At 38.8% G+C, this 27,085-nt stretch overlaps 1 long non-coding RNA gene across 1 annotated transcript in view; it reads right to left on the bottom strand.

Annotated features, from left to right (window-relative positions):
- Nucleotides 1-16,048: 16,048 nt before the first annotated feature.
- The window catches only part of LOC123331779, a 58,127-nt gene continuing 47,090 nt past the window's right edge, over nt 16,049-27,085 (bottom strand). Inside the window, exon 5 of the long non-coding RNA XR_006548551.2 lies at nt 16,049-18,056. This is a non-coding gene — a long non-coding RNA (uncharacterized LOC123331779). The remainder of the gene's footprint in view (nt 18,057-27,085) is intronic.

Genomic DNA, 27,085 nt, shown 5'->3' with positions numbered 1-27,085 from the left:
TGCTGGAATGCCAGATGTTGAGGTGACTCAATCAAGGAAGGAGTGGAGTGTTCTAGAAGAGGAAACTGTGTGTGCACAGGTTTTGAGTTAACAAAAAGAATGTGGCATGCTTGAGAAAATTAGATACTTGACTTCTAAATCAATCAATCAATGTTAACCTTGGTATAGAACAGTGATTGTCAACTGGGAGTAATCCCCCCCTTTTCTTCTGCAGGGACACTGGACACCATTTGTAGACATCTTTGATTATTACAAATGGGTGACAGGTGCTCCAGGCATCTAGTGAGTAGAGGCTATGGATGCTGTTGAACACCTTACAATGTGCTGGACTGTCCCCAAAACAAAGAATTATCTGACCCAAAACGCCAACAGTACAAGACTGAGAAACCCTGAGCTAGATTCTACTGTACTCCAATAATTTCTTTTTACAAGTTTAAGTAATTATGTTATTAATACTAGAATACTTTTATGGCTATCTGCTCTGATACACTGAAACTCCATGATGTCCCAGACTATGTCCTGTTCATTCATTCACATCCTGAATACCTAACATAATTTTTAGCACATAGTATGTATTCAATAGGCATTGACTGACTAGTTTAAAAGGTGACTGATAACTGAGCAGGGATATGTGTGCTCATTCATTCAGTCGTGTCTGACTCTTTGCAGACCCATGTAGCCCACCAGGCTCCTTTGTCCATGGGATTCTCCAGGCAAGAAAATTAGAGAGGGTTGCCTTTTGCTCCTCCAGGGGATCTTCCTGACCCAGGGATTGAACCCACATCATTTGCATCTCCTGCATTGGCAGGCGGATTCTTTACTACTATAACACCTGGGAAGCCCAGGGATAAGTGTGTTGAAGTGAAATGAATTTTAAGGAGATGCCAATCATGTTGGGTCATGCCTTAACCAATATATCCAAAGGGTGGCTTGGAAGAGGGGCAACCTTTTCAGCAATATATTGTTAGGCATCTTCCCAGTCTTTGGGATGGAAAGTTGACATTTTCTCAAAGTTTCAAAATGTGAAAGTCACTCAATCATGTCTGACTTTTTGTGACCCCATGGACTATACAGTCCTTGGAATTCTCCAGGCTAGAATGCTGGAGTGGGTAGCTGTTCCCTTCTCCAGGGGATCTTCCTAACCCAGGGATTGAAGCCAGGTCTCCCACATTGCAAGTGGATTCTTTACCAGCTGAGCCACAAGGGAAGCCCAAGAATACTGGAGTGGGTAGCCTATCCCTTCTCTAGCAGATCTTCCAACCCAAGGAATTGAACCAGGGTCTCCTGCATTACAGGTGGATTCCTTACCAACTGAGGTATCAGGGAGGCCCAAGTGTTGCAAAGTCATCTTAAAACTGATTTGTAAGTGTTGCAAAGTACAATACAGAATCAGATTTGAGATGAGTTCACTAACTCCTGATTCTGAGCATATTTATCACCATAATCCCCTCCTATAACTATAAAAGCACTTGTTTTCTGTATATGATTTCTGGACGTGCCACAGCTGTTGTATCAAGGGGCTTAGAGTTCTTCATGGGGAGAATGGGCAGTAGTAACATGATCAAACATTCATTTTAGAACACTACCTCTTGCAATAATGTTAAAATGGTTTAATGGAGTAAAGATTGAATACAAGAAGGACAGTTAGCAGATGGCACTAATTCAACAAGAGATTGCAGAAGCTAAGACAAAAAGAGCTGAGAAGCGATGGATATAAATTTAGATCTATTTAAAAGGATTAGGAGGAGGCAAAAAAAAAAAGAAGTAAAAAATGATCCAAGAGTTTTGCCCTGGGAAATTGGGGGGATGTGACAGGAGAGAAAAATGAAAAGGAACAGATTTGAAGGTGAATATGATTTCTATTTTAAACATGTTGAGATTGCTGCTGCTGCAAGTCGCTTCAGTCGTGTCTGACTCTGTGCGACCCCATAGACAGCAGCCCACCAGGCTCCCCCGTCTCTGGGATTCTCCAGGCAAGAACACTGGAGTGGGTTGCCATTTCCTTCTCCAATGCATGAAAGTGAAAAGTGAAAGTGAAGTCACTCAGTCATGTCCGACTCTTAGCGACCCCATGAACTGCAGCCTACCAGGCTCCTCCATCCATGGGATTTTCCAGGCAAGAGTACTGGAGTGGGGTGCCATTGCCTTCCGATGTTGAGATTGCTATGCTATGCTAAGTCACTTCAATCGTGTCTGACTCTGTGCGACCCCATAGACAGCAGCCCACCAGGCTCCCCCATCCCTGGGATTCTCCAGGCAAGAACACTGGAGTGGGTTGCCATTTCCTTCTCCAGTGCGTGAAAATGAAAAGTGAAAGGAAAGTCGCTCAGTCGTGTCCGACCCCCAGCAACCCCATGGACTGCAGCCTACCAGGCTCCTCCGTCCATGGGATTTTCCAGGCAAGAGTACTGGAGTGGGGTGCCATTGCCTTCTCCGGATGTTGAGATTAGGTGTACATAAAACAGCGAAGAGTGGGACATGACATGGTGACTGAACAACAACGAAATATTTGAGTAGTGATGCCTGGTATCCTGTTGCCCCTGTTACTATGGAGTTCAGAGGCTGATCTGAGCTGGAAATACAACTTTGTAATTCATGAGAACATTGGTAATTTGAGCACTGGGAGTGTCTAAGACCACCCAGGAAGTACTGTGTATACTGGGACAAGAAGAGAGCATACAGGAAAACCCTGAAGTTCCGATATATAAATATTAAAGCAGTTGTTCAGTCCCTCAGTCATGTCCAACTCTGTGACCCCATGAATTGCAGCACGTCAGACTTCCCTGTCCTTCACCAACTCCCAAACATTGTTCAAATTCATGTCCATTGAGTCAGTGAAGCTATCTAACCATCTCATCCTCTGCTGCCCATTTCTTCTTTTGCCTTCAATCTTTCCCAGCATCAGGGTCTTTTCCAATGAGTCAGCTTTTTGCAAAAGAGACCAAAAAAGACTTGGACCAGTTTGCAATGCACAAGGAAAACCAAGAGAGCGTGCTGTCACAAAATCCAGGCAAAGAGATTTTCAAAACTAATCCCACAGTCAAGTGTGCAAAGTAAGTACGGGCTGAGGAAAGAGTTGGGAATTCGCTGGTTACTGAAGAACAACTGAGAACATTTTCAGACAGATGATGAACCAGGCAGGAGTGGGTTGAGATATGAATAAGAAAAGGAAGTTGGAAAGGTACTCAAACTTTAAGAAGTTTCACTTTAATAAGTGAGGAGAAAGATAGGGCTAAGTTTGGAAAGAATCTGATGTTGAGAGGGGATTTTTTTTTTAAGATGAAAAATACTTTTTGAAAGAGCGTGTAAATGGTAATAAAAGAAGCCAGGAGAGTCAGTGGAACCAGAGCATTCAATGGAAGCTGATGGAAATGAGACTCTTCAAGCCAGAACTGGCAGAGACTGGGAAGCATAGTTTCATGCAAGGGTATCTGCAGCTGCCATTTCAAATGTCCTCCACATTCCTCCAGCCTCTCGCTTTATTACCTGCCCTTTCACTCTAGACAGATGGTGTTCTTTCCTATTTTACATGGGGGAAATGGCTTTTCTAAACGTAACAGCTGGACCAGAAACCAGAAAGGAAAAGACCTGGCTACAAAATAATTCCAATGTTTGTGTAGAGGAGGTTGGTGTCATAGTTAAGTGCAAGGCAAACAGATTTGGTTAAGTGCAAGGCAAACAGACATCATGTGTCTGCCACTTACCAACTACAAGAGCTTGAGCAAATGACACAGCCTCATATTTGTCATCTATAAAACTGAATTGTATCACTGCCTACTTACCCCCTGGTGTCTTTTAAAGTCTTAAATTAGATAGCAAAGCATTTTGCACAGTGTCTGGTATGTAGTAAGCATGCAATCAAATGTTTGACAAATAAAAGATAAATGTGCTATAGAAAAATGGGCAAAGTCCAATTTGCAGCAAATGGATGGACCTAGAGATTATTATACTGACCGAAGTAAGACAACTATCATATGATATCATTTTTATGTGGAATCTAAAATATGCTACAAATTAACTTACTTACCAAATAGATACAGATTCACATACATACAAAACATATGGCTACCAAAGGGGAAAGTGAGTGGATGAGGGATAAATTAGGAGTTTGCAATTTGCAGAACCACTATATATAAAACTGATAAATAAGAACCTACTGTATAGCACAGGAAATGGTATTCAATATCCTGTTATAAACCATAATGGAAAAGAATATGAAAAAGAATATAGGTGTATGTATAACTGGCTTCCCTGGTGGCTCAGTTGATAAAAAATCTGCCTGCAATGCAAGAGACTGCCTGCAGGGCATGAGATCCAGGTTCAATCCCTCAGAGGTGAAGATCCCCTGGAGAAGGGAATAGCTAACCACTCCAGTATTCCTGCATGGGAATTCCCATGGACAGAGGAGCCTGGTGGGTACAATCCATGGAGTCATGAGAGTCAGACACAACTTAACAACTAAACAACCACTAAATCACCACCACCACCACCAAGGGGAAGGGGTGAGGGAGCTCTCTGGGGTCACTTTGATGAGGGCACTAATCCCATTCATTTTGGGGCTTCATTGGTGGCTCAGAGGGTAAAGAATCTGCCTGCAATGCAGGAGACCTGGATTCAAGCCCTGGGTTGGGAAGATCCCCTGGAGAAGGGAATGGAAACCCAGTCCAGTATTCTTGCCTGAGAACCCCATGGAAAGAGGAGCCTGGAGGGCTACAGTCCATGGGGTCGCAAAGAGTCAAACATGACAGAGCAACTAACACACACACATAACTGAATCATTCTGCTGTATAGCAGAAATTAATGCAACATTGATGCAACAATTAACTATACTTAGTTTTTTAAAAATGAGCAAAGCCTAAAGAGAAACTGCAATGGCCAATGTGTTTAGGAAAATTTGTCTAACTGATAATCTAAGCGACTTTCACTTTCACTTCAACTGATAATCAAATAAATGCTTAGGAAAATATCCACGAGAGGTTTTCCCCCTGAGATGGAAAGTTTCAAAAATAATGCTAATAGCTAGCAAGGGTATGAGAAATCAATACAGTCATATACTCACTTTTCACTGGAACAAAAACAGAACATACCTAAATTGATATGACATTATCTGAAGGTCAAACTAATATAATTCCAAAGTCCTTAATTGAGGCCCTTTGACCCACAAACTCCTCTTCAAGGACTTTATCCTAAGAAAAAGCATCTCGTAACCACATAATTGCATACAGATTCATGAAAATTCTATTTATCATGTTGTCCATGATACTGGAAAAAATCCAACCAATCTAATATCCTTCAATGGCAGATTGTTTAAATAAACCATCGTATATCCTTCTATGGAATCCTGTAGAACCATTATAAATAATGATGCAATGCAAGCATTGAAATGTATTTGGTATATTGAAATTTTTAAAAAGCAGGTTACTAAAGTATATGTGTATATTATATTAGAATTTCCTATGAAAGTAAAAGCACATTAGTGAGTGTATTTAAATATTTTGTTAAAGGTCTGTAAGAACCCAAAAGTTAATAGAGGATGGCTCTGGGTGATGAGATTAGGAATTCTATTTATTTTTATGACTTTTCTGACTCTTCTTCACTGAAAATACATTAATTTTATAACTGAAAAATAAGACATTTTAAAAAGTGAGCAATATTCTTCATTATTTTGTTATTTCTCTGTATGGTGACAGAAGTAGATTGAGGTTTTTTGTTTTTTTTTTTTTTTTTTTTTTTTTTTCATTATGAAAGTATAACACATTTATAGGAGACTTGAAAAACACAGAGCAAGGTTACATACAGTGAAGTAGTCGCTCAGTCGTGACGGACTCTTTGCGATCCCATGGACTGTAGCCCACCAGGCTTCTCTGCCCATGGGATTTTCCAGGCAAGAGTACTGGAGTGGGTTTCCATTTCCTTCCGCAGGGGGTCTTCCTGACCCAGGGATAAAACCCAGGCCTCCAGCATTGCAGGCAGACGCTTTAACCTCTGAGCCACCAGATCAGATCAGATCAGTCGCTCAGTCGTGTCCGACTCTTTGCGACCCCATGAATCGCAGCACGCCAGGCCTCCCTGTCCATCACCATCTCCCGGAGTTCACTCAGACTCACGTCCATCGAGTCAGTGATGCCATCTAGCCATCTCATCCTCTGTCATCCCCTTCTCCTCCTCCCTCCCAGCATCAGAGTCTTTTCCAATGAGTCAATTCTTCGCATGAGGTGGCCAAAGTACTGGAGTTTCAGCTTTAGCATCATTCCTTCCAAAGTAATCCCAGGGCTGATCTCCTTCAGAATGGACTGGTTGGATCTCCTTGCAGTCCAAGGGACTCTCAAGAGTCTTCTCCAACACCACAGTTCAAAAGCATCAATTCTTCGGTGTTCAGCCTTCTTCACAGTCCAACTCTCACATCCATACATGACCACTAGAAAAACCATAGCCTTGACTAGATGAACCTTTGTTGGCAAAGTAATGTCTCTGCTTTTGAATACGCTATCTAGGTTGGTCATAACTTTCCTTTCAAGGAGTAAGCGTCTTTTAATCATGGCTGCAGTCACCATCTGTAGTGATTTTGGAGCCCAGAAAAATAAAGTCTGACACTGCTTCCACTGTTTCCCCATCTATTTCCCATGAAGTGGTGGGACTGGATGCCATGATCTTCATTTTCTGAATGTTGAGCTTTAAGCCAACTTTTTCACTCTCCACTTTCACTTTCATCAAGAGGCTTTTGAGTTCCTCTTCACTTTCTGCCATAAGGGTGGTGTCACCTGCATATCTGAGGTTATTGATATTTCTCCCGGCAATCTTGATTCCAGCTTGTGTTTCTTCCAGTCCAGGATTTTTCATGATGTATTCTGCATATAAGTTAAATAAGCAGGGTGACAATATACAGCCTTGACGAACTCCTTTTCCTATTTGGAACCAGTCTGTTGTTCCATGTCCATTTCTAACTGTTGCTTCCTGACCTGCATACAAATTTCTCAAGAGGCAGATCAGGTGTTCTGGTATTTCCATCTCTTTCAGAATTTTCCACAGTTTATTGTGATCCACACAGTCAAAGGCTTTGGCATAGTCAATAAAGCAGAAATGATATTTTTCTGGAACTCTCTTGCTTTTTCCATGATCCAGCAGATGTTGGCAATTTGATCTCTGGTTCTTCTGCCTTTTCTAAAACCAGCTTGAACATCAGGAAGTTCACGGTTCACATATTGCTGAGGTTACATATAGTTCTACTAAATATTACAATTTTTTTCTAATAAATAAAGATTTTTAGCTGGAGTTTTGATATCAAACTCTCAAAAACTAATAAAGAAGTAGAAGGATACAGTAGACCTGAAAAGCCAATTCAACAGAATTAAGATTTATACAATTTTCACACAAAAGTAGAATACAAATTCAAGTTCCCATAGTCTATAAACTAGGAGACACTGGAATGTACAATGTCATGGTCTAAAAGTACTGAATTCACAGTCTGTCCTCTTATCATTGTGGAATTAAGTTAGAAATCACTATCAAAAGGTATTTGAAAATAACCCATATATTTTCAAGTGCAATGTGACATTTACAAAGAGAGATCTTTGACTTAGGCATTGAAAGCCTCAATAAAGTTAGAAGACTGAAAAACCATGGAAGGTGATTGCAGAGAAGAAAGCATTTAAATAAGAAGTTAATATCAAAATGAGAAATAAATAACAAAGATATTTTTAAAAACCCATGTATTTGGAAATTAAATGTTCACTTTTAAATTATTGGTATATATAAGAAACCATAACAAGGAAAATTAGAAAGTGTTTGTAATGGGATAAAAATGAAAAGAGAATTTACCAGAACTTATTATATGCAGCTGAAGCTGCCCAATGCAACGAACACACTATAGATTCTTGAATATGGTATGAATACAAATAATGGATACTAGCATACAATTTTGTGAAATTTGAACAAAATCTGTACTTTAGTTAATGATACTGTATCATATGTTAACTTTATTATCTTAGTGATTTTAAAAAATTGAATGAGGCTTGAAAATTATAATCCAATTCTGAGAATATAAAGAAATATTATGCAGTTAAAAAAAGTAGATTGTTTTTTAATCAAAGTGACATATATTTTTATAAAATTCTACATATGGACTCAATTAATTGGAACAGTATAGACTGACAGAGACAAATTGTTTTTAGAATTTAACTGTCTCTAGATTTTAATACCAACTAAAACTAGTTTTACGTAATATGAATTCCTTATTTCTCTCCCTCCCCTTCCCTCTCTCTCACGTTAATAATACTCCTGAATCTCTACAGTATTATAGACTCACACATTGTAATAGAGATTTAGGGATGTCTTTAATGTATAACGGAGAAGGCAATGGCACCCCACTCCAGTACTCCTGCCTGGAAAATCCCATGGACGGAGGAGCCTGGTAGGCTGCAGTCCATGGGGTCGCTACGAGTTGGATACGACTGAGCGACTTCACTTTCACTTTTCACTTTCATGTATTGGAGAAGGAAATGGCAACCCACTCCAGTGTTCTTGTCTGGAGAATCCCAGGGATGGGGGAGCCTGGTGGTATGCCGTCTATGAGGTCGCACAGAGTCAGACATGACTAAAGTGACTTAGCAGTAGCAGCAGTTAATGTATAAATAATTGATTCTGAGGAATGATGGTTAAGCTCCTTCCTGGTTTTTATAGTGTATCTCGTCCTAAAATGCCTTTGCTGAATTTGGAGTCTACCACATATCCTGGGTTGACCGAAACTGCTTTCAAAGAGCTACATACCATCAATGAATTATTTTATTTGCCTTTAACCAGAAAGTTCATCTGAAGTTTCCACAAATGAGTGGGACAGCAAGGACATCTTGAGGATACCAACTTTGCCTACTTGGACAGAACTAGGCCAGTTCTACATGGAGATCTATTCCATGGACACCTATTAACTCTGAACACCTCATTCTTTTATTTTGGTTACAACTGCATGGTTTGTGGGATCTTAGTTCCCTGACCAGGGATTAAACCCTTGGCAATGAAAGCACAGAGTTCTAACCACTGGACATCCAGGCAATCCCCTGGAGATCTCATTCTAATTCACTGTGTGGCCGAGGGTAAGTTTCATCCTTTCCTAGGGCTTCAGCTTCCTTATCTGTCAAATAAGATAGGTGAATGAGATGATCTGAGGTTTCTTACACCCCTTACACAGGCATATCTTGTTTTACTGTGCTTCACAGCCACTACATTTGTTTTAGAACAAACTGAAGGTTTGTGGCAACCCTGCATGGAACAAGTCTACTGGTGCTATTTTTTCAACAGCAATTGCTTGCTTTGTGCCTGTATCACATTTTGGTAATTCTCACAATATTTCAAACCTTCCACCAGCGGAAAAAAAAAAAATTACAGCCTGCTGAAGGCTCAGATGATGGTTATCATTTTTAGCAATGAAGTACTTTTTAATTAAAGTGTGTACATTGCTTTTTTAAACATGCTATTGCATACTTAGTAAAGTACAGTCTAATGTAAACATAACTTTTATATGCAGTGAAAAACCAAAAAAATTGTGTGACCTGCTTTGTGATATTTACTTTATTGCACTGATTTGGAACTGAATCCACAATATCTCTGAAAGATGCCTATACACTCAATTCATGCTAAACTAATTTGCACCAAAATACAAATGTGTGATGGACTACTAAGTCTAACTTGGGGATACAGGGATTTGTGAAGTCTTAAAGCAGCTACAATTTCTCCAGGAGTCCTGAGTGATGAGCTTGGCAAAGCCAAGGCCATCTTTTAATACAACAAACACTTCCAGCCCCTGGTGTGCAAGAGTCTTTGTTCAGATTTATACTACTTGACTTGCATTGTCTCCTTTTTAAAATTAGCATTAACTTTCTTGAATGTTAAAAATTTGGGACACAGTTACTTAAATATTTGCAGTAGCTATCAATAGTTAAATCCATCCATTCATATGCATGTGTGTGTGTGTGTAAGACTGTAGCATATGCTACCTAGAGTCAGTGCTTGGAAATTCAGAGGCAGACTTGGCTCAGTATATGTCTGTTTAGGTCTTCTTTCTTTTCCTATGATGGAGTGTAGAAGTGCCTCACTTTACAAAAACCTGTGATATGAAAATCCAAACACATGGAACATGCAAACTAGCAAGTGATTATAGACGTGGTCAAAAGATTTTTTTCTAATTCCTGCAAACATATACTCAAGAGTGTTGGTTCCATCAAGACTGCATCTTCACAGCACCACTGGACACTCAGAAATGAGGAGGACTCTCACATGCATAGATATATGGTTTCCTTTCTCCCCACATATTTATGTGTGTGTGTCCATGTGTGTGGAGGGAGTGTTTTAGCTTTTTTTTCTTTTCTGAGCCACTTTTTGCCTGTTGAGAAACAAGAAGAAACTTTAAAAGACTATCACCTAGAAATTAGTCACAACCGATGACCCCTGCACCCCCCAAATAAAACACTCTTAGCAAGACAAAGCTGAGCCTTCTACTTCTGACTCATCTAATATGCCTTATGACTCCCTCCTGACAGTGTTCCCCCAAAACAGAGAAGTAACACGTTCAACGTCACTGAACTGAGCAGTGCTGTACCTGATGGCTCTTTCTCACCCGGGTAGTGAACTCACAAGAACAAATCACCAAGCCTTGATGTAGGATCACCCTTCCAGTCATTTATGAAGAGAACTAGGGTCAGGAGACGAAAGTCACTGTTTTTCTATCTCAAATCCAGTAAAGTAAATAGGTTAGCTTTGTCTTTCAGCTAGGTGTCCCATTCACCTGATGTCCTATAGATATGGAGAGAAATTAATCATCTATTATCCCAGCACAAAATTTGAAAGAATCACCCATATCCTTTCTGACTAATCAGGCCCAATAACTGCCTCAAGCTCAATCATTTTTTTCCAGAAAGTGTTAGTTGCAACACAATAATTGTTCAACAGATAAATCTCATTCCAATGTAATTAAGTCAAATATGAAAAAGCCACATGAATGATTACACTACTTTAATTATCATTTTAACAAATGTTTAGTTTTTTCATTGGTATTATCAAGATATTAAGTTTAATTTCAACTAAAAATCTAAAATATCACTTGGTAAGCAATTAAGACTTTTGCTATTTGATTAAGTCAGTAAAAATATTTTGTGTAAAATTACAAGTCTAAGTATCTTTCTGAAGTTTATATAGTAAAAAAAAAATTCTCAAATATTCAATTTCAAGATAAGAAACAGAGTAGATGGAATTTAGAAAAATGGTAATGATGACCCTATATGCGAGACAGCGAAAGAGACACAGATGTAAAGAACAGACTTTGGGACTCTGTGGGAGAAAGCGAGGGTGGGATGATTTGAGAGAATAGCATTGAAACATGTATATTATCATATGTGAAATAGATCGCCAGTCCAGGTTCGATGCATGAGACAGGGTGCTCAGGGCTGGTGCACTGGGATGACCCTGAGGGATGGGATGGGGAGGGAAGTGGGAGGGAGGGTCAGGATGGGGAACCCATGTGCACCCATGGCTGACTCATGTAAATGTATGGCAAAAACCACTACAATATTGTAAAGTAATTAGCCTCCAATTAAAACAAATTAATTAATTAAAAAATAATAGAAAAAAAAAGAAACAGAGTAGACATAGAAACATGGGTAGGTCTTAAAAATACTTCTGAGTGAAATAGTAAGAAACAGTGCTATACAACAGATAAACTTAAAATGCATGCCCATAAACCATAATGTGCATTTTATTAACACTCAAGCAAGAGGGAGGGTATGCATAAAATTGATTAGAATGACTAACTGCAAGGAAAAGTAGAATGAAGCTGGGGAGTGGAAACAAAGGAGAATAAATGAGTAACTAAACAGCAGAATCCTGAACAATTAACTCAAGGAGTACAATTAATTCAGTCCTCTATACTTCATGTCAAAACCTCGAATACCACACCAAGAAAGATTTTTGGAGACAGTTGAATATTTAATAACTGGCATTATTTAGAAATGTTGGCATACAGAAGAGATAATAAAAACAGGACTAGGTTTAAATTGATTTTATTTTCTTTTAAAAATTCTTGTAAGGATAAACAAGATCTGAATATATAGCACAGGGAAGTATATTTAATATCCTGTTGTAAACCATAATGGAAAAGAATATGAAAACAAATGTATATATGTGCAGAACTGAGTCACTATGCTATACAGCAGAAATTAACACATTATAAATCATCTAGACTTTAATAAAATACTAGATTAATTAAAATTTTTTAAATAATCAAAATTCTCAGTAGACAAGTCTTCTCATTATCCCCTGCACCCTCCGACTGCTCCACCCTCCACTGGCCACTGCTCTTCCCCAAGGTTCTAGGCAAGAAAGTACCCTAATTCATGTAGGGATTATGGCCTACAAATACCATCATTTTAGTGTTTATGGATGCTGCTGGTGACATTCAATAGGAGGAAGTTTTGGGGATTTTAATTTTTCTGAGGGCCTTTAGTGGATTATAGCATAGGATAACATGCAACACACACCTCTATGAAGTATGTGGCCTGGAGGTAATTTGTCTGCTTTTATGGAGGGTGTTCTATTGTCTCCCATAGACATCATATCTCAACTCATCTGGAGGCCCTCCACCACACACACACACACACACACACACACACACACGCACACACACACAAAAGCAGATACTCCAAATCCTTTTCTTCCTGCAAATGGGATTAAGCATTTAGGAATCTGTCTTTAGCTCTGAGTTCTCACCTCATCCTTATCCTTGGTGTCTGGCTAATTATGGCCCTGCAGGTCTGGCCCCTGACCCCACAGGACCCTTATCCCACCCTTCTGTCACACCTGCTCCGCCCTTCCCTCCCTCTCACCCCAACAAACCAGAGAACTGGCAGGTACACACACACATACAGCACATACAGTCTCTCCTTCAGATCTTGTTGATTTTGAGCATCAGCTCCTGTGTACCCTCTCAGCACACCCTTTGATCTCTGCAAGAGTGGCCCTTTCTCCACGGGCTCCTCTGGGGATGCGGCAGATGGCTGCTGGTGTCCAAGCCTCTGTATACACAGGGCATTACTGTGATGGGATGGGTTCCCTGGGGTGTCTTGGTTCTGCTCCAGCTGGAGCTGTGCTCTCTTATTTTGATTCCCTCTTCTCATCAGCTTGAGGGAACAGTCGGATGTTACGGGCCTTGTTTCCCTCGTGTTTCTTCAATAGGTGATACATGATTCAGGAATCTTGGGGCTGCACACTCTTGCAGGAACATTTCTCCTCACTGGGGTACAGGGAGCACAACATTAGTTTGGGGGAAGAAGATGGAGACTGAGTGGGGAGGCTCTTCACATCCAGTGCTGGCTGAGCGGGGTGGCGGCGGGGGGCGGGGGTGTTGGTGCCAGACATGAACAGCATAAGCATCTGGGGTGGGGGAACCATGAGCAAGAATTGGATGGAGCAAGCGTAGGGTCATCTGACATTGGCACTGTCTCTGCACTTGGATTGACAGGGGTACATCCTCTCCTTCATGTCCTGAGTGGTTGTTCTGCACTTGTGGTTGGTTGTTTCATGCTAGGAGATGATTGTTCTTTGCCATAGTTGACTGTTCAATATGTGTGCTAGTCTCCTCTCATTTGCAAGGCACCTCATCCATGTTGAAGCTAAGCAGTGATCTCTCCCAGGTCTCCTATCCTTCCTATGTATACAGCTCCCAAGTCAAGGAAGATCCCCTGGAGAAGGGAATGGCAACCTAACTCCAGTATTCTTGCCTGGGAAATCCCATGAACAGAGGAGCCTGGCAGGCTACAGTCTATGGGGTCGCAAAGAGTCGGACATGACTGAGCAACTAATACACACACAGCCAAGTTAAAGAGAATCCATTACCCTTTGTTTGGTCATAATGTTACCGCTCCAGCCAGTGGTAGCCCTCCTACCACTCATCTCGAAGCACTGCTCCCAACTCCTCCATGCTTCTGGTGGTAGACGGACTGATGTAAAGGGGAGGTGCTTGGATGAAGGGGGTTTCTTTAGCACCCTTTAAAGATGCATCCCAAAGTGACGGCCCATCTCTTACCTCCCTTGGCTCAATTCTGGTGGCACACATGGCAGGGTGAGAATGTCTCCTCCATACCTTTCCCCATGGCCATCTATACTAGTGGTTCATTCTGTTCCCTCCCATCTGTCACCATTATCTACCAATTTAGGTGTCTTATCTAAAATCCCTCCAAGGTAAAGTGGCCATATTTAAGTGGAAATTTGAATCACCCTACTTACCTTCTACAACTTTTTTTGTGTACCATGATGAACTTCTCCACTCCTAACAGGGAACTTTTCTATGCCAACTCCCTTTCCACCTGTCCTTATAGCTCTCCTCAGTTTTCTATTTCCAGATTGAAATCTCCCCAGGATATCAAAGTTTCTAGTGAATACACTTGTTCAACTAGGTACTCTAATCTTGTTTCAAGTCTAGGAGATTGAGTTCATTTAATGTGTAATACTCAGACTTGAATTTTACCACTATAGGTGAGTAGAGCAAAATATCCCCCTGCTGGAAGTTGAACAGGGTGTTTTCTTAAAGGAAACTACTACCCGAGACTTTAGAATAAACCCAGGGAAGGGCTTGCCTTAAACATAGTCATGAGAACCTTATGTGAAAACCACTTCTCAGTATGGTTCCTCAGTCACCAGACACTTTTCCCACCTCATGTTACTGCTGGTACTGTGAATATCCTACTTTCCATTTCCTGGAGAAATGGCCCTTATCTCACTCCTATGAGGAGGGACACTAGGAGGGGGTCACATTCATGAAAAGCTATATAATAAGCTTCCAGCTCCTTAGAAGAGCATTTGTGAGTACGTCTTGTCTGTTTAAGCTCACTAGTAAAGGCCTTTACTAATTCCAGGTCTTGGCCTTGGAGGAAATGGGTGGTAGCTTTAGCCATAGGTCATAGGTTCCTAGGTTTCCCTGGTGGCTCAGTGGTCTACTTGGGTAGACCTGAGTTCTAATCCTGTGTCAGAAAGATCCCCTGGAGAAGCGAATGGCTACCCATTCTGATATTCTTGCCTGGGAAATCCCATGGACAGAAGGAGCCTGGAAGGGATCTCAAAAGAGTCCATGGGATCTCAAAAGAGTTGGACATGACTTAGCAACTAAAACAATATATATCAATAATATATAACTTTAAAAAACAATGAGACAAAAGATCCAAAACTGATAGAAAGATGTGAAAAACACATGGACTGAAAATTTATAAGACAAGCATAGAACTGACTCTTAACCACCTGAAATAATGCTTCATCTCACTAAATAGAAATTCACATTAAAACAATGCTGAGATATGGAGATGAACTCAGAACTGACACAAGAATTTGAGTTAATGGCCAGGACATTTAAACAGTTACTCTAACTATATTCCATATGTTCAAAATGTTAAGTACAAACATTGAAAACATAAAAGGGTCATAAAGGAGTTAAAGAGAAGGAAACTACAGTACTTGAGATGATATAGTCACTGGATGGGATTAATGGCAGATGAGACATTACAGTAAGAAAGGTTTCTGTGTTTGAAGACATATCAAATGAAGCAATCCAGAGTAAGACAGGGAGAATGACCTACTATGTAAAATGGATAATATACTATGGCCAGTTAGGGTTTCCCCAAGGAATGTACTACTACTACTACTAAGTCGCTTCAGTCGTGTCCGACTCTGTGCGACCCCACAGACAGCAACCCACCAGGCTTCCCCATCCCTGGGATTATCCAGGCAAGAACACTGGAGTGGGTTGCCATTTCCTTCTCCAATGCATGAAAGTGAAAAGTGAAAGTGAAGTCGCTCAGTCGTGTCCGACTCTTAGCGACCCCATGGACTGCAGCCTACCAGGCTCCTCCATCCATGGGATTTTCCAGGCAAGAGTACTAAAGTGGGGTGCCATTGTCTTCTCCGCCAAGGAATGTAGTCTTGATTAAATATTCAAATATCATCTACACTTGAAACTAACATGATATTGTAAATCAACTATACATCAATAAAAACAAATATAGGACATATTAACAAATTTTAAAAACATAATTTTATGTTCAACCATATTCAGCAAACACAGAAAATGTATTTGGCCAAATCCAACAATTTTTCATGATAAAAACACATAGAAAACTAACAACAGAAGGCAACTTCCTCAACCTGATAAAGGGCATCCATGAAAAACTGGTAGTTAGTAGTATAAATTATAAGACTGAATTTTTGCCCTCTTGACATTAAGACAAGGATTTCTACTTTCTTCACTTCTGGTCAACATTGTACTGGCAAGTCTATCCAGTGGAAAAAGTCAATAAAAAGAAATAATTAATATTTACTTTGGAAAAGAAACAAAACTGTCTTTATTCACAGATGACATGATTATCTATGTAGAAAATCCAATGGAATCACCAAAAAGATACCAGAACTAATAAGATAGTTGAGCAAGGTTGCAGAATATAATGTGAATATGAGAAAATCAGTTATATTTCTATATGCCACTGAAGAATAATTGGAAACTAAATATACAATACCATTTACCAGAACATCAAAATTATGAAAATATCTAATGAGAAATCTGACAAAGATGTGAAATCCTGTACACCGAACTATTCTGCTGGGTTTATTAAAGAAGGCCAAAATAAATGGGGAGGCATATCATATTCATGGATGGGATGATTCAACACTGCTAACATGTCAGTTATCCCCACACTGATCTATAGACTCAGTGCAATCACATTCCAAATACCAGAGGGCTTTACTGTAGAAATTAACAAACTGATTCTAGAATTTATGTGGAAGTTTAAAGAACCAGAGCAACTTAGAAAAAGAGGAATGAAGAAGAAAGATTGCCATTACCTGGCTTCAAATTTTATTATAAAGGTGCAGTATTCAAGAAAGTGTGGTGCTGGTGTAAATAATAGAAAAATAGATCAATGAAACAATATAGTTTCCAGAAATAGACCCACACATATGGCCACATAATTTTTGACAAAGTGACAAAAGAAATTCAGTACAGATATGACGGAGGGCAGCAGTAAGAAAGAAGGATTCAAAAAGGACACAACCTTGGTGGGTGATGGGTATGTCACTCTCATGATTGTGGTGATTTTTTATATATGTCAACTTACAAAATTATATAACTTTAATACATGTGGTATGTTGTGTATAAATTATACTTCAATGAAACTTTCCATTTCATTTTAATACATAGTTTTTAAGAGACATTTCTTTACTCAAATCTTGTTTTTGTCTTAACTATCTCTGGTGAAATGAGTATCTCTAATCCTTTATCTTCATTTCTAAAATGGGAGTGATTACATTACCTACTCACAAAGCTCATTAAATTATTAACTGAAATAATACATGCAAATCACATAGCAAATGCTCAACAAATGGCAAATAATTGCAGTGTCTACATCATCTTGTTAAATGTTGCATAAAATCACAATTTAAATGTGTATCAAAATGTCTTTAACTCACCCTGATTATTAGCTTCTAATTCTTTAGCATTAAATACTACAATGACCATCCTTACATCTCCTTTGCCCACATGCATGATTATCCACTTACAATAAATATCTGCAAGGGAAATCTTTATTTCAAACCAAAAAGCATGCACATTTTAAATGTCTGATACATGTTGCCAAGTTTACTTCCAGAAAGGTTTGTGTTAATTTGCATTCCCAGAAGCTCTATATAAGAGTGTTGCTTTCTTTTCCTCTCTTCATATCCTAGCTGGAACTAAGTATTCTTTTTTTTTTTTTTCTTTAATCTTATCTGATACATGAAAAAAAAAAAAAGAACGTATTTTAAAAATCTTTTACAAAGTTCTTTAAACTTTTAAAAGAAGACTGAAGATATTATTACATAAATGCAGGTGCTACTGAGAGGCAATGGAGATCATTTCATAAAAGGATAGGGGCCAGTTAGCTTCAGATTTTGCTAGGCACTGTTGATCATCTACCCCATCCTGTTCATCATTTCTTCTTCTTACTGATAGAACTTTGCTTCAGCTAACCCCATCCACCATGCGGCTCCTTGACCTAAGGGGCAATCAAACAAAGGTGGAAGATGAGAACAGCCAAAATAAATATGGAAGTTTATAAGAATCTGCCCCACATAGCTTATTGAGGATCCACAGAGCTCAATTTCTTCCTCCAAAGAAACCTCCCAGTGAGAGGTGAGTAAACCTGACCTGGAAATTTCACAAATTACTCCCCAAATTCAGAGTTTGGCTGAAGGGAAGAACTCATAAGCAAATCTGTTCAAAGATGCAGATGGTACTATTACTGAAAAACCCAAATCCAGAACCTCTCTTCCTCTAACCATGATCCAGAAAAGCTGCTAGAATTTGCTATGATTCTCAATTCCTTGCTGAGAGGACAGCTGAGGGGGAAAACAGAAGGATCATAAAAACTCAGAACTCATTAGCATCAGCAATGAACAGAAAGTTAGTCAAACAGAAGACCAAGAAGAAAAGAAACAAAACCTGGAGGAGTGGGAGATGTGAGAAATGACATCTGAAAACACTATCTCCTCCCAATGCAATGAGTCCTTAACACACAGCTGCCTTCTACTTGGCCTCTTATCTTCTTAAGAGAGTGAAGTACTGCTTGAGAAGGGCAAAAATGCTTCTTATGAGAAAACCAGCAAAAGGGAAACTAAACCTGGCTGACTCACTTTGCCACAGTTAAGACTTAATGTTCCACTACTGACAGGGTAGCCTATCTGATGTGCTAAGGTCTCTGTCTCTGGAAAATCTCAGGAAAAGTTCCAGGACATTTACCAAGATCTTAGAAGACAAGAGAAAGCCCAAGTGTGGCAACCAGTTCTGCTTACAGACCCAACTGATGCTTTTTTTTTTTTTTTTTTTTTCCTCCATATTCACTCCTGTAGTCTGGAGGAAACTCAGCTCTCAAATTATGCTTAAGAAGAAAAATACTTTCCCAACAAGGTGAAATGAGAGTCAAGAGAAATCCATTCAAAATATTTCAAAAGAAACAAATGTACTGGTTAGAACTGTATATTTTTAGTATAATTAAGATTTGTTTTTCAAATTTTTGGCCATGCCACCCAGTATGTGGGATCTTATTCCCCTGATCAGGGATCAAACTCATGCCCCCTGCAATGGAAGAGTGAAGCCTTCCCCACTGGACCACCATGGAAGTTCCAATAATTAAAGATTTTTTTAAAAATATTAAAAAAAGAGACAAGAACATACAATGGAAAAAGACAGTCTTTTTGATAAGCAATACTGGGAAAAGTTGACAGCTACATGTAAAAGAATGGAATTAGAACATTCTCTAACACCATATGCAAAAATAAACTCAAAATGGATTAAAGACCTAAATGTAAGGCCAGACACGATAAAACTCTTAGAAGAAAACACAGACAGAACAGTCTTTGATATAAATTGCAGCAATAATGATACCTAATTAAACTTAAAAGCTTTTGTAAAAGAAACCATAAAGAAAACAAACAAACAAACAAACAAAAATATCAACCCTCAGAATGGGAGAAAATGTTTGCAAATGAAGTGACCAAAGAGAAATTAATCTGCAAAATATACAAAGAGCTCACACATGTTAGTATTGAATAAAAAAAATCAAAATACAGGCAGAAGATTTAAGTAGACATTTCTCAAAAAAGACATACAAGTGGCCAAAAAGCACATGAAAAGATGTTCAACATCAGTAATTATTAGAGAAATGCAAATAAAAACTGTAGTGAGGTATCACCTCACACTAATTAGAAGGGCCATCATCAAAAAATCTACAAATAATAAATGCTGGAGATGGTGTAGAACCCTCCTACACTGTTAGTGTGAATTTAAATTGGTACAACCATTATGGAGAATATGGAGGTTTCTTAAAAAACTAAAAATAGAATTACCATATGATCCATTAATCCCATTCCTGGGCATATATTAGGAGAAAAAAACTATAATTCAAAAAGGTACATGCACCCCAATGTATATTGCAGCACTGTTTACAATATGCAGAACATGGAAGCAACATAAATGTCCATCTACAGAGGAATAGATAAAGATGTGGTACATATTTACAATGGAATATTACTCAGCAATAAAAAGAACAAAATAATACCATTTGCAGCAATTGGATGGACATGGAGACTATCATGAATGAAGTCAGTCAGTCAGAAAAAGACAAATATCATATCACATATGTGAAATCTAAAAATATGGGACAAATGAACTTATAAGACAGAAGTAGAGTCACAGATGTAGAAAAAAAAAAAACCAGTTAACAAGATGGTAAGGAGGGGGATAGAGAAATTGGGAGATTGGCATTGACATATACACACTATATGTATAAAACAGATAACTAATATGGACCTACTATACAGCACAAGGAACCCTACTGTACTCTGTAATGACCTACATGGTAAGAGTCTAAAAAAGAGTGGATATACGTATATAACTGATTCACCTTGCTGTATACCTGACACAACATTGTAACTCAACTATACTCCAATAAAAGTTATAAAAGACAAAAAATGTTAAGGTATCTTTGTAAAGAGTCCACAGAAGGCAATGGAGGAAGACGGACAAATAGCAAGCAAAACAGATAAAGGTTTTATTCAAAAGGAAATATAAAGGACAATCTCTTCAGAAAATACTGCTTAAATAGGAGGTAACTTAGTAAGAGCTCAAAATGAGATGATAAAACATCAAAATGAAACTTAAAAGGAATGGTAAAAAGCCAAGGAAACTGAGGACTAAAATATCATTATTGAAATAATATACAGTGTAGAAATAGCAAGTAGTTGAGTAGTCACTGATGAAAACCAAATACAACCAGTATCCTTGAGGCAAAATTTCTAACTAGAAATGGAAGTATAATCAAAGACATAATTAAAATGAAATCAGAACCTGAAGATCAAAATGTCATGCTTCACTTAAAAGATGGGTACAAAATTATCACCATTCCATTATTACGGTTATACTATTTAATTTCAAGGGCTAAAAGATAATTTTTTAGTCTTCTAGGCAGAAACAGTAAGGGAAGGAGGATAAGAAGACCTCAAAGTTCTCCACAGCAACATTTGTCTGACAAAAAAGCAATATCTACAAAACGTCAAAACATAAAAATGTATAACCCTGAAACATGAGGTTGATGCAAAAGTAACTGCAGTTTTTGCAGTGTTGGCATTTGCCTTTTATATTGGCATACATTTGCAAATAAATGTGGTTATGTTACACATCATTTTAATGCACACTTTTTGCTCTAATTTTTTTGGCAATGACATTACTTGTATGTATTTTATGTGTATTTTAGACTATGGAATTATTGTTAGACAAAAAACAAATTCAAGTGATTTTCTTATTAAAGTTCAAAATGGGTCGTAAAGCAGCAGAGACAACTTGGAACATCAACAACACATTTGGCCCAGGAACTGCTAAGGAACGTATAGTGCAGTGGTGGTTCAAGAAGTTTTGCAAAGGAAATGAGAGCCTTGAAGATGAGGAGTGCAGTAGCCGGCCATTCGAAGTTGACAACGATCAATTGAGAGCACTCACTGAAGCTGATTCTCTTATAACTACATGCTGCTGCTGCTAAGTCACTTCAGTCGTGTCCGACTCTGTACGACCCCATAGATGGCAGCCGACTAGGCTCCTCTATCCCTGGGATTCTCCAGGCAAGAATACTGGAGTGGGTTGCCATTTCCTTCTCCAATGCATGAAAGTGAAAAGTGAAAGTAAAGTCGCTCCGTCATTCCCGACTCTTAGTGACCCCATGGACTGCAGCCCACCAGGCTCCTCTGTCCATGGGATTTTCCAGGCAAGAGTACTGGAGTGGGATGCCATTGCCTTCTCCATACAACTACATGAGAAGTTGCCAAAGAACTCACCGTCAATCTTTCTATGATCATTTGGAATTTGAAGCAAATTGGAAAGGTGACAAAGCTCAGTAAGTGGGTGCCTCATGAGCTGACTGCAAATTTTTAAAAAAGTCATTTTGAAGTGTCGTCTTCTTATTCTATGCAACAAAAATGAGCAATGTTTTGTTTGGACTTGATGTGCAATGAAAAGTCGATTTTATATGACAACCTTCAATGACCAGCTCAGTGGTTGGACCGAAAAGAAGCTCCAAAGCACTTCCCAAAGCCAAACTTGCACCCAAAAAAGGTCATAGTCACTGTTTGGTGGTCTCCTGCCCATATGATTCACTTCAGCTTTCTGAACCCCAGCGAAACCATTATATCTCAGAAGTATGCTCAGCAAATCAATGAGATGCACTGAAAACTGCAATGCCTGCAGCCTGCCCTGATCGACAGAAAGGGTCCAATTCTTCTCCACATCAATAACCAACTGCATGTCGCACAACCAATGATTCAAAATTCAAATAAATTGGGTTACAAAGTTTTGCCTCATCCACCATATTTACCTGACCTCTCACCAACTGACTGTCACTTCTTCAAGCATCTCGACAACTTTTTGCAGGGAAATACTTCCACAACTAACAGGAGGCAGAAAATGCTTTCCAAAAATTCGTTGAAACCCAAGGCTCGGATTTTTATGCTACAGAAATAAACAAACTTATTTCTCATTGGCAAAACTGTCTTGATTGCAATGGTTACTATTTTGATTAATACAGATGTGTTTGAGCCTAGTTACAGTGATTTAAAATTCATAATCTGAAACCACAATTACATTTGCACCAACCTAATATTTATTTAACTTGATATAAAGATGGCTAGTTTTCCATGAATACATTTTCTCCCCCTCTTATAACTGAATTTTGAGTTGAGCATATGGGCATAAAACTAAACAATAGCATTTCAACCTTCTCTTTTACAGATGAGCGTGACTTTAAAACTAAGATTAAATAGTAGCCAAATGGATGTGAGCAAAGTATAATGTTTCATTCTATATTATGTTCTTCAAGGCACTCAACATGCCCTATATAATTTTTCCCAATGTGTGGCTCAGATGTGGTCATGATGTTGAAATCACATTTTGGGTTCAATTGTGACACTCCAAAATGTACATCTTTAGAAGGAAACAGACATAAATCATTATGGCATTGGATATGGCCATGGTTTCTTATATGTGACACAAAAACCATGAGCAATACAAGGAAAATATATAAATTGGATGTCATCAAAATGAAAAACTTTTGTACAAAGGACATTATCAAGAAAGTGAAAATACAAACTACAAAATGAAAGAAAATTATTTGTAAAGTATATCTGATAAGTTTAAGTATCCACATTATACAAAGAACTTCTATCTAAATAACAAAAGGACAAACAACTAAATATTTTCAATGGGCAAAGTATAAACAGACATTTATCCATGGAAGATACACAAAATGCCAAGTAGATATTTGTAAAGATGCTCAATATGATGACAAAGTAATTATGGAAATGCAAATCAAAATGATGAAGTACTACTTCACACCCATTCACTTCAGTTCAGTCTCTGTCGTGTCTGACTCTTTGCGACCCCATGGACTGCAGCTTTTCAGGCCTCCCTGTCCACCACCAACTACTGGAGCTTACTCAAACTCATGTCCATTGAGTCTATGATGCCATCCAACCATCTCATCCTCTGTCATCCCCTCTCATCCTGCCTTCAATCATTCCCAGCATCAGAGTCCTTTCAAATGAGTCAGCTCTTCTCATCAGGTGGCCAAAGTACTGGAGTTTCAGCTTCAGCGAATATTCAGGACTGATTTCCTTTCAGAGGGATTGGTTGGATCTTCTTGCAGTCCAAGGGACTCTCAAGTGTATTCTCCAACACCACAGTTCAAAAGCATCAATTCTTTGTTGCTCAGATTTCTTTATAGTCCAACTATCACATCCATACATGACTACTGGAAAAAACATAATTTTGACTAGATAGACCTTTGTTGGCAAAGTAATGTCTCTGCTTTTTAATATGCTGTTTAGGTTGGTCATAACTTTTCTCCCAAGGAGCAAGTGTCTTTTCATTTCATGGTTGCATTCACCATCTGCAGTGATTTTGGAGCCCCCCAAAAATAGTCTCTCACTGTTCTCACTGTTTCCCCATCTATTTGCCATGAAGTGATGGGACCAGATGCCATGATCTTAGTTTTCTGAATGCTGAGTTTTAAGCCAACATTTTCTCTCTCACTTTCATCAAGAGGCTCTTTATTTCTTCACTTTCTGCCATAAGGATGGTGTCATCTGCATATTTGAGGTTACTGATATTTCTCCTGGCAATCTTGATTCCAGCTTGTGTTTCATCAATCCCAGCATTTCACATGATGTACTCTGCATATAAGTTAAATAAGCAGGGTGACAGTACATAGCTTTGAGGTATTCCTTTCCCTATTTGGAACCAGTCTGTTCCATGTCCCATTCTAACTGTTGCTTCCTGACCTGCATTCAGATTGCTCAGGAGGCAAGTCAGGTGGTCTGGTATTCCTATCTCTTTCAGAATTTTCCAGTTTGTTGTGATCCACACAGTCAAAGGCTTTGGTGTAGTCAATAAAGCAGAAATAGATGTTTTTTATGGAATTCTCTTGCTTTTTCGATGATCCAACATATGTTGGCAATTTGATCTATGGTTCCTCTGGCTTTTCTAAAACCAGCTTGAACATCTGGAAGTTCATGGTTCACTTATTGCTGATGCCTGGCTTGCAGAATTTGGGGCATTACTTTACTAGTGTGTGTGATGAGTGCAACTGTGTGGTAGTTTGAGCATTCTTTGGCATTGCCTTTCTTTGGGATTGAAATGAAAACTGACCTTTTCCAGTCCTGTGGCCACTGCTGAGTTTTCCAAATTTGCTGGCATATTGAGTGCAGCCCTTTCAGAGCATCATCTTTTAGGATTTGAAATAGCTCAACTGGAATTCCATCACCTCCACTAGCTTTGTTCATAGTGATGATTCCTAAGGCCCACTGGACTTCTCATTCCATCTGGCTCTAGGTGAGTGATCACACCATCATGATAATCTGGGTCATGAAGATTTTTTTATATAGTTCTTCTGTGTATTCTGGCCACTTCTTCTTAATATCTTCTGCTTTTGTTAGGTCCATACCATTTCTGTCCTTTATCGAGCCCATCTTTGCATGAAATGTTCCCTTGGTATCTCTAATTTTCTTGATGAGATCTCTAGTCTTTCCCATTGTATTGTTTTCCTCTATTTCTTTGCATTGATCATTGAGGAAGGCTTTCTTATCTCTCTTTGCTATTCTCTGGAGCTCTGCATTCAAATGGGTATATCTTTCTTTTTCTCCTTTGCCTTTCACTTCTCTTTTCACAGCTATTTATAAGGCCTCCTCTGACAACCATTTTGCCTTTTTGCATTTCTTTTCCATGGCGATGGTCTTGATCCCTGCCTCCTGCACAATGTCATGAGCCTCCATCCATAGTTCTTCAGGATGGCTGTAAAAAAAGAAAAAAGAGAACAGAATACAAGTGTTGAGAAGACTACATATAGATAAATGGAAACCCTAATTCACTGGTGGCAAGAATGCAAAATGGTTCAGCTGCTTTGGAAAACATTTTGACAGTTTCTCAAAAAAGTTAAACAAAGAATATACCATGTGACTCTGAATTCCACTCAAAAGAACTGAAAACACCAACTCAATTATATATGTGTGTATGTATATATATATGTGTGTGTGTGTGTATATATATATATATATATATATATTTGTGTGTGTGTGTTCAAAGGAGCACTGTTCTTAATTTAGAAAGCATCCAAATATCCATTAACAGATGGATAAACTAGAGTAAGTCCCCTACATACAAACGAGAACCATTCCAAGAGTGAATTTGTAAGTCCAATTTGCTCTTAAGTCCAACAACGTTAGCCTAGGTACCCAGATAATATTTTGTCCTATACTTTAATAGGTTTATAACACTTTTGACAAATACATAAAAAATAAACACAAAAAATAAACATATTAAAACTTACAGTATAGTACATGGATGTGACTGGTGATAGAAGCAATGTCCGATGCTGTAAAGAGCAATATTTCATAGGAACCTGGAATGTCAGGTTCATGAATCAAGGCAAATTGGAAGTGGTCAAACAAGAGATGGCAAGAGTGAATGTCGACACTCTAGGAATCAGCGAACTCAAATTGACTGGAATGGGTGAATTTAACACAGATGACCATTATATCTACTACTGTGGGCAAGAATCCCTCAGAAGAAATGGAGTAGCCATCATTGTCAACAAGAGTCTGAAATGCAGTACTTGGGTGCAATCTCAAAAACGACAGAATGATCTCTGTTCGTTTCCAAGGCAAACCATTCAATATCACAGTAATCCAAGTCTATGCCCCAACCAGTAACCCTGAAGAAGCTGAAGTTGAACGGTTCTATGAAGACCTACAAGACCTTTTAGAACTAACACCCAAAAAAGATGTCCTTTTCATTATAGGGGACTGGAAAGCAAAAGTAGGAAGTCAAGAAACACCTGGAGTAACAGGGAAATTAGGCCTTGGAATACAGAATGACAGGGCAAAGACAGTTTTGCCAAGAAAATGCACTGGTCATAGCAAACACTCTCTTCCAACAACACAAGAGAAGACTCTACACATGGACATCACCAGATGGTCAACACCGAAATCAGATTGATTATGTTCTTTGCAGCCAAAGATGCAGAAGCTCCATACAGTCAACAAAACCAAGACTGGGAGCTGACTGTGGCTCAGATCATGAACTCCTTATTGCCAAATTCAGACTTAAATTGAAGAAAGTAGGGAAAACCACTAGACCATTCAGGTATGACCTAAATCAAATCCCTTGTGATTACACAGTGGAAGTGAGAAATAGATTTAAGGGCCTAGATCCGATAGAGTGCCTGATGAACTATGGAATGAGGTTCATGACATTGTACAGGAGACAGGGATCAAGACCATCCCCATGGAAAAGAAATGCAAAAAAGCAAAATGGCTGTCTGGGGAGGCCTTACAAATAGCTGTGAAAAGAAGAGAAGCGAAAAGCAAAGGAGAAAAGGAAAGATATAAGCATCTGAATGCAGAGTTCCAAAGAATAGCAAGAAGAGATAAGAAAGCCTTCCTCAACGATCAATGCAAAGAAATAGAGGAAAACAACAGAATGGGAAAG

Source organism: Bubalus bubalis, chromosome X (assembly GCF_019923935.1).
Source record: "Bubalus bubalis isolate 160015118507 breed Murrah chromosome X, NDDB_SH_1, whole genome shotgun sequence".
Classification (NCBI taxonomy): domain Eukaryota; kingdom Metazoa; phylum Chordata; class Mammalia; order Artiodactyla; family Bovidae; genus Bubalus; species Bubalus bubalis.
Note: the sequence above shows the minus strand (reverse complement) of the source record. Positions and strands in the feature narration are given on the sequence as shown.